Below are 7,658 nucleotides of genomic sequence, written 5' to 3'. Positions count from 1 at the left end.
CGGGCGCCATCTTTGTGCGGGGCGGGCGCCATCTTTGTGCGGGGCGCTCCGTCACCGCCTCCTCCTCCTCCTCCCCCCGCTCGCCCGCTCACCCCTCGAAAGCGTTGTGCGAGGAACACGTCCCGCCGCCCGATCGCAGTCGGCTGCCGAGGGGGCGGCTTATGGGGAAAGACCCCGGTCCATTCCCCTCCCCGCCCCCACCTTGTGCCCCGCACAAAGATGGTGGGCCCTTCTGCTACGTCATCACTGTGCTGCCCCGCTCCAAGCTACCCCCCCTCTTCCTCCCTCCCCCGTCTGCCACGCACCCCCTGCCCCCACCCCACGTTTTCTGTGCAGCCCGCCCCCCCCTTCTCTGCCGTGCACCCCTCAGGGCGCGGGACAGAAACCTGTGGCCTCTTGGAAAGAGTCAAGGAAGAGAAGGATGAGGGGGGATTTGGTCGCTGCTTTCGGCTGCCGGAAGGGGGGTTCCAAAGAGGATGGAGCTCGGTTGTTCTCAGGGGTGGCAGATGACAGAACAAGGAGCAATGGTCTCAAGTTGCAGTGGGGTCGGTCTAGGTTGGATATTAGGAAAAACTTTTTCACTAGGAGGGTGGAGAAAGACTGGCACAGGTTCCCTGGGGAGGGGGTGGAATCTCCTTCCTTAGAGGTTTTTAAGGTCCGGCTTGACAAAGCCCCGGCTGGGATGATTTAGTTGGGGGTTGGTCCTGCGTTGAGCAGCGGGTGGGACGAGATGACCCCTGAGGTCCCTTCCAGCCCTGATCTATGACTCTAAGGACCTAAAAGCCAGAACTTCTGCTGCGGCGGGTTGGAAGGGCCTGGCTCCTTGTGTGGGAGCTGAAGAAGCAGCAGCGTCCTGATGAGCTGACCCAAAGAACCATGCTGCCACAGGCGAGCCACGGCCTCCGCGCTGCATCGGTTCTGCTGGACCCAAAGAGAGAGCTGCTCTGGGAGAAGAGCAAAAGCAACCTGCCTGCGGGACTCATGTGTCTGTCTCCTGTGTTATCCCCCGCTCTTCCACTGCCTCTCCGCTCACCCCATCAACAGCGGGGATGCCTGCTAGAGGGGCACAGTGGGCCGAGGAGACTGTCCAAATATTAATCCACCATTTGGGCTCTTGACACACCCTGACAGCTGTCAATCCTGCCTGAACCTTCCAGGCGATGTCTACACTCTGATAAAAGACTCATGGCACCAACTCAACGAGCCCTGGGCAGGTGCCTCGAGCTGGGACTGTAGAGCTATAAAATAGCAGCCTAGATGTTCAGACCCAGGATCTCAGAGCCTGGGCTCCAGCCTGACCTTGAACGTATACACTGTCATTTTATAGAGCCCCATGAGCCTGAGTCAGCTCACCTGGGCCAGCCGTGACCGTGCCGCAGGTCTTTTATCGCAGTGTAGAGGTCCCCACAGACAGCCCATCTGGATGCCTTGTCAAGCTGGGATTTCCCATTAAAACCCTCTTTTTAAAATGTCAGACTTGTTTGTTAATGGGATGATAAAAGTTGACTTTGCACCTCGGTCAGTTTCCTTCCCCTCCCATGCCTCTTCGAGGAACTTTCAAGAGTTGCGAAGATGCAGGTACAGTAGATCTGGGTAACAGTGATGAGATCAGGTGACGTTTGGTTCCATTTGCTCTCATGTGACCCTTAGGAAAGGAAAAAATATGTCAAGGGTCTGTCTGTCAGTTGGTTCCTGTCTTGACAAACACCTGTTGAAGCTTTTGCCTCCCACCCCACCAAAAGCAATGTTTTCTTTTGTCCATGTAAAACGAAGAATCTCTTGATAAACTGTCCTGGGGTCTACCGCATCCCAAACCCCAGGCAGGCTAGGAGTGCAATAATGTGGTTAAACTGTACTGGGGAGTAGACGCTGGTATGGACATGAAGTGAGAGCCATTATGGAAGCTGATTTCTGTCCCTACCCGTTCGAATGTTCATTCCATCTGTACATGAAATAGAGGAATCCTACATGTCATGCATGAGCCCAGGCGAAGCAGTGATTGCTGCTCAGCAGCTCTGCTGCGACCTCCCTCCCTATTCTTTCTTATGTCCGTGAACCTGGCCTCAGATTTCTGAATTCCAGATCCTCCAGTACCTCTAGGCAGGGCTCCGCTTTTCTGCCACCTGTCCTTCCACTCAAGCACTGCTCACGAAGGAGGAGGTGCAGGGTTGCTGCTGCCCCTTGGTTATCATCACCAGCCATACGCACAGAGCGCTCTGTGTCAGATCCTGCTCTACAATAGGATGGATCAGGAAGAGGAGAGGCTGGGAGGGAAAAAGAGTCTTCCTGGCCAGCTGGCTCCAACAGCTGACTGGAGGTGAAGGCAAAAGGCATCAGGCAATGGGTTAGGGTCCAGCTGAGTGCCAGGGCGGGGGAGACAGCCTGAGACTAGGCAGTCTGAATACAACCAGCCCAGTACAGCTACATGAGTCTCCCAAACAGCTGTTTATCCAGAGTTCCCCTGTATGCTCCTGGCATGCCTGCTTGAGCCCTTCACATCCCCAGGCCTGCCACATTACTACCCCTGTACACCTGTGTGAAATTAAATCAACCCCATGCTTGCTAGAAAACAGCTAGGGCTTCTGGTTCAAAAGTGAATTCCACCCACTGGACCTCTAAGCTGACCTGGAGACTTGACCGGGAGAGGTGGGGAGGTCTCTGGACTCCAGGGACCTTATTCTCCCAGCCTACAGGGGATGAGAAGCCAAAGGGAGTAACTCAAGTGGGGCAAATGCAGGCCCCTGTTTGTCACAGGAAGCACACTGGTTGTCTAAGGACAAGAACTGGGAGCCCGTTTGTGACTCCCAGGGCTGACTTGCGGAGCGGAAAGGCCCCTTTTTGTCTCTGTGCTAAATGAGCTGCTAAACTGTTCATAACAACAACAGCAACAAACTCCTGCCCCCCTTCCCCCCCACCTCCTGGATCAGCCCCAGGAGTGACCAGCCTGTCTAGTCCCGGTAACCTGCAGCCAAAGGGATTGATTCCTCCCTGTTCCTGGGGAATGGAGTGTGCCCACCTCTCCGGGGGGTGGGAGTGGGGGGCGCCTTCCAACCTGCAAGTCCTTTCAGTGCTCAGATTCTCTAGACTAGGGACTGTGACAGCTTTAAGTGGAAACTGCTCTTTGCTTGGTGTTTAACTAGACTGGTTGTATCCACCCCACTCACCCTCTGCCGAGGAAGTGACCAGGGCCGGGACTTCCAGCTCCAAGTCTGTTCTCTCTGGAAGCCCTCTGGCTGTGCAGTAATGACCACCTCCAGGGTTCCTCAGCACTCACAGACCACTCTGCCTCTTGAGCCCAAGGAGTAGCTCTATTAGCTGTAGGAATACAAACCCCCAGCTCTCGAGCCGTGGAGCTCAAAGCGCTTTGCAAAGCAGGCCAGTATCATTATCCCCATTTTATAGATGGTGAAACTGAGGCATGGGGCGAGGTAGTGACTTGCCTAAGATAACCCAGCAGGAATAGAACCCAGGTGTGCAAAAGTCCAGTCCTATGCTGTACCCACTAGGCAATGCTGCCATCCCATTAGTAGCAGTAGTAGGCTGTAATATCCTCTTTTGGGGCCAGCAGCTTAGCCAGCATCTTCCTCTGCCTGAGGAAGCTCGTCCTGAGCATCTGACATCCACAGGGACTCAAATCCGCAGGTGGGAAATTGGGGCCGGGTGGAGAGGAGGTGTTCCCATTGGCTTTGCACAGCCACAGTGCAGGAGGGGCCTTCGCTCCAGGGGCAGCTTCTATGGATGGCAGGGTGGGAGCAGCCCGCAAAGAGCCAGCTGTGCCGTTCTGTGCACCAGGCGATGTTTCCCTCCCTGGCCTCTGTGAGGATCAGCTGACGCACTGGAGCATGAAATGAGATAATCCAAGCAGTTACAACTGGTGTGGGGAGGCCAGCAAGGGGGTCATTAAAATTATCCAGCTACTCTAGTAGAGGCGATTTAAGCCTAGGAAGGCTTCCTGGGTGTGGGGGAGGGTTAACTTAACACTTGGCCACATAAAATCCACCCAACCCCTAGGGAAATCGAACACAGTCCCCTGTGCTCTTTCCCCAGCCCCACTCGCCCCCAACATTAACACCATGTGGTGAGGCTGAAAATCCAAGACAGGAATATGATAATGTTATTATGTATCTTAAATGCCTAGGAAACCTAACAGAGCTCAGGGCCCCATTGTGTTGGGTGCTGCACAGACACAGTGAGAGACATGCCCTTCCCTGAAGAGCTCAAAGGAGGGGAAACTGAGGCACAGAGCAGGGCAGTGACTTGCCCAAGATCATGCAGCTTGTCCATGGCAGAGCTGGGAATAGAACCCACGTCCACTGCCCCAGCCATAGGCACCAGGTTTGTAAATGTTTTGGATGAGGTCAAGCCCCCAGTGGGGGTGGAAGGGGTAGAGCCCCTAAACTTGAGGGTCTGGGGTGGGGCAAGGGGGCAAAGCCTCCCAGGTAGGCATGGCACAACGGAGGTGCAGCCAGGCCAAATTTGAGCAGCATTATGACTCCGTGCACCAGGTCACACCACCACTCAAATTTGGGGCAGGTGGGCAGGTAACCTGGGTCCCCCCTTAGCACAATCCTGGTTGTGCCCCTGGTGTAAACGCTGCGGGGGAGGCTCTGGGCCTGCTTTCCAGACTATTGGTGGGGCCCGTGGTTCCCTATAACCCGGTGCTTACAACCCTAGCTGCGGCGGGACCACGCTACCTTCCAGTAACACCGCCCCAGGTGTCTGTCCTGCTACTGACCACACCTTGCCGGAGCCACCTCGGGATGTGGTGTGGGTGACGGTCTTCCCGGCAGTGGGGGGCTGCGGCTGGACCGGGCCAGCGACCAAGCAGAACAGAGTTTGAGCATCGCTCGCGTTGCCAGTGGCCGCTGGGGCACCAGGGGGCGATACAGGCTACGTCTCGCCATCCCAGCTCTCAGAAAAGTCCCCGGGCTGCTACAGACACAGAGCAAGAGGAGACTGGAATAGCTCAGCGGTCACAGGCCAGACGGGCCCAGGCTCGCCAACCTCCCCTGTAGCACGGCTCTTTCCCCGGTTACCCCTCCGTTGAGCCCAGGACCGTGGCACTATGCTGGCAACTTACATCGGGACAGCACCTGCGCTCAGAGGTGTGAAAAATCGAGGCTATACCGACCCTACCCTGCTTGTAGACAGCACTGGGTCCACAGGGGAATTTACCGACTCCCGGGGAGGTGGATTTCCTGCGTCGAAGGGAAAATACCTCGCGCCGGCCGCTGTAGCATTTCCGGGGTCGACAAGCCCAGCGGTGAACCGGGGCCCCAGGCCCCTGCCGTGGCAGAGAATGGACTTGCCCAGACAATCCCAGCAGGTGCCAAACACCTCCTGCTGCAGAGGAAGGTGAAAGCCCTCCAGACAATTCCCTACTGACCCCAAATTCCCCCTCCTCCCCCTCCAAAAAAACCCCCTCTTTGAAATCTGAGTTCATACATGAGTGCCAGGAGTTCACCATTCTCTGTGCTGGCCGTTGTTATACCAATAAAATAAAAACCAGCAGGATCTTATTAAAGGGGAAAAGGCAAAATACCACATTTACTGTGAATACAGAAAGAATCATAGTAAGCAGTTATCAGAGTAGCAGCCGTGTTAGTCTGTATTCGCAAAAAGAAAAGGAGTACTTGTGACACCTTAGAGACTAACCAATTGATTTGAGCATGAGCTTTCGTGAGCTACATCATCGGATGAAGTGAGCTGTCATCAAATCAATTGGTTAGTCTCTAAGGTGCCACAAGTCCTCCTTTTCAGTCTGCAGTTAGCTATAGCTGTAACATTCCATTCAAGTTCATATTTATTCACACATTCATTCATACACACAAACACACACACACACACACACACATTCTGCATGGTTGTTATCATAGTTACCAGCCTTAGAGTTGCTCATGCCAAGCCACTGGCCAGGTGGCCTGGACCTGAGGAGGGAGCAGGGCCTTGTCAGATGCTCATCTGATGCTCCTGGAAGTTGGTTTGCAGAATCAGACCCTAAAGTTCTCACTTTCTAGAGTCCATTTTTATAGGAATTTCTTCCGATGCCAGTCTATGGGAATTGCTTCATCATGCTGTTGCTGAATCAATCAGCAGATGGCACATTCCTGACGGCTCCGTGCTGCCAGATGTTATCTTGTTCTTTGGTTCTCCCATTCTTGAGGCTGTTGGGTGGATTCCAGTCTGCCCTCCGGGGGTCCTCTGTTTATTTCCACTTGACGCCTTCTTCAGCCGATGGACACTGGATTCTTAGGCTGGCACCTCCCTGATCACTCAGTTATTATCCACACCAAGCATCCATCCACATACATCCTCTATCTCTATTTTAATCACAATTATTAATACAACAAAAGGGCGGGGAGTCTCTGGGTGCTGTTTCTGTTGTTACAGAGTATTGCTTTGAGTCTCTCTCTGTGAATTGCTTTGAGAACAGACTCTGTCTTAGAATGTACTAACACAATTAGCAGCTTGCAAGTTTCACACATAGAGGGAGAGAAACAGTACCAAAAACCAAGAGACCCCTTAATTAGTAATACCCTGGAATTTAAACTATGGGGAATCAAACTCATTTGTGATTTTAATACAGAACTTCTTTAATATGATCCAACACCATAGCAGGTAACGGCTGGTGCTGCAAAGATGCCACTCAAGTTGGGGTAACTGAGTGGGCTTAGTTCACCCGCCGGGGGGGCCTTAGGCCAGGCTTGCAATGCACTGAGTGTTATCAGGAGTTTTAAGACCGAGCTAGCGGGCATGGTAGGGGGGCTGCGGGTCAGGATTGCAGGGCATCAGCAAAGCTTTGTGTGGAAGGAGTCCAGGCAGAGGATAGCAGATGGCTACAGGTCAGCCTTCTTCTCTCTCTGCTATTAAACTGGGCTGAGCTTTGGCCTATTGGATGTTTTCCCAAAGAGGCAGAGCACAATGGGTGAGCCAGCCGGTTTATTTAATGGAATCATGCAGCATAAATGTTTAAAAAGCCGCTCGAGCGATCGGGGTGAAAGGGCCACTCGAGAACCCCAGCTGAGCTCTCTTTGAAGCGGGTGCCTGCACTGTGGCCAGAGGGTGCTTTGCAGTCACGGACCCCGTCTCTGGGCCACTGGTCAGGATCTTTGCGTGTCTGGGAGCAAAAGGAGCTTGTAGCAGAGTCAGCAGCTCCTCCAGTTTCCTGCTTGCCTTTCGATGGTGGCTGTTTCTCATCAGCCCAGGTGCACTTAGGTGAAAGCATCACAAGCCCTTAGAGCTAGAGGCAGCCACAACAAACCAAAGGGGGACTAGCCACAGTCTGACTCCACAGGCTTTCCCCGCCACCTGCCATCTTCCCGGCCTACGTCACAATTCAGTAATAAGCACAAGTCTGCAGAAATCCCAGTTCATTCATCTGGGGCTGTTTTCTGGTGGCTGCTTTTTCTGCTTCAGAATCTGCTTTCAGGATAAAAAAAAAAATTTAAAAATGCATCTCTCTCCAGTTCTTCTGGATGCAAAAAAAACATCTCTTCAGTGTGACCATATATAACCGATGCAGTGACATCTGCCTGAGTCTGTGGCCAGTTTAAAGCAGTATCTCTGAAAGGGATGTGGTGTCCCTTTCATGTCAATGGGGACGTTTACCCTGAACCCTAGTGATGACAAAGTAAATGCCAATGATTTCACCACTGATC

This window comes from Lepidochelys kempii, chromosome 25, assembly GCF_965140285.1.
Source record: "Lepidochelys kempii isolate rLepKem1 chromosome 25, rLepKem1.hap1, whole genome shotgun sequence".
In the NCBI taxonomy this organism is placed as follows: Eukaryota; Metazoa; Chordata; order Testudines; family Cheloniidae; genus Lepidochelys; species Lepidochelys kempii.
Note: the sequence above shows the minus strand (reverse complement) of the source record.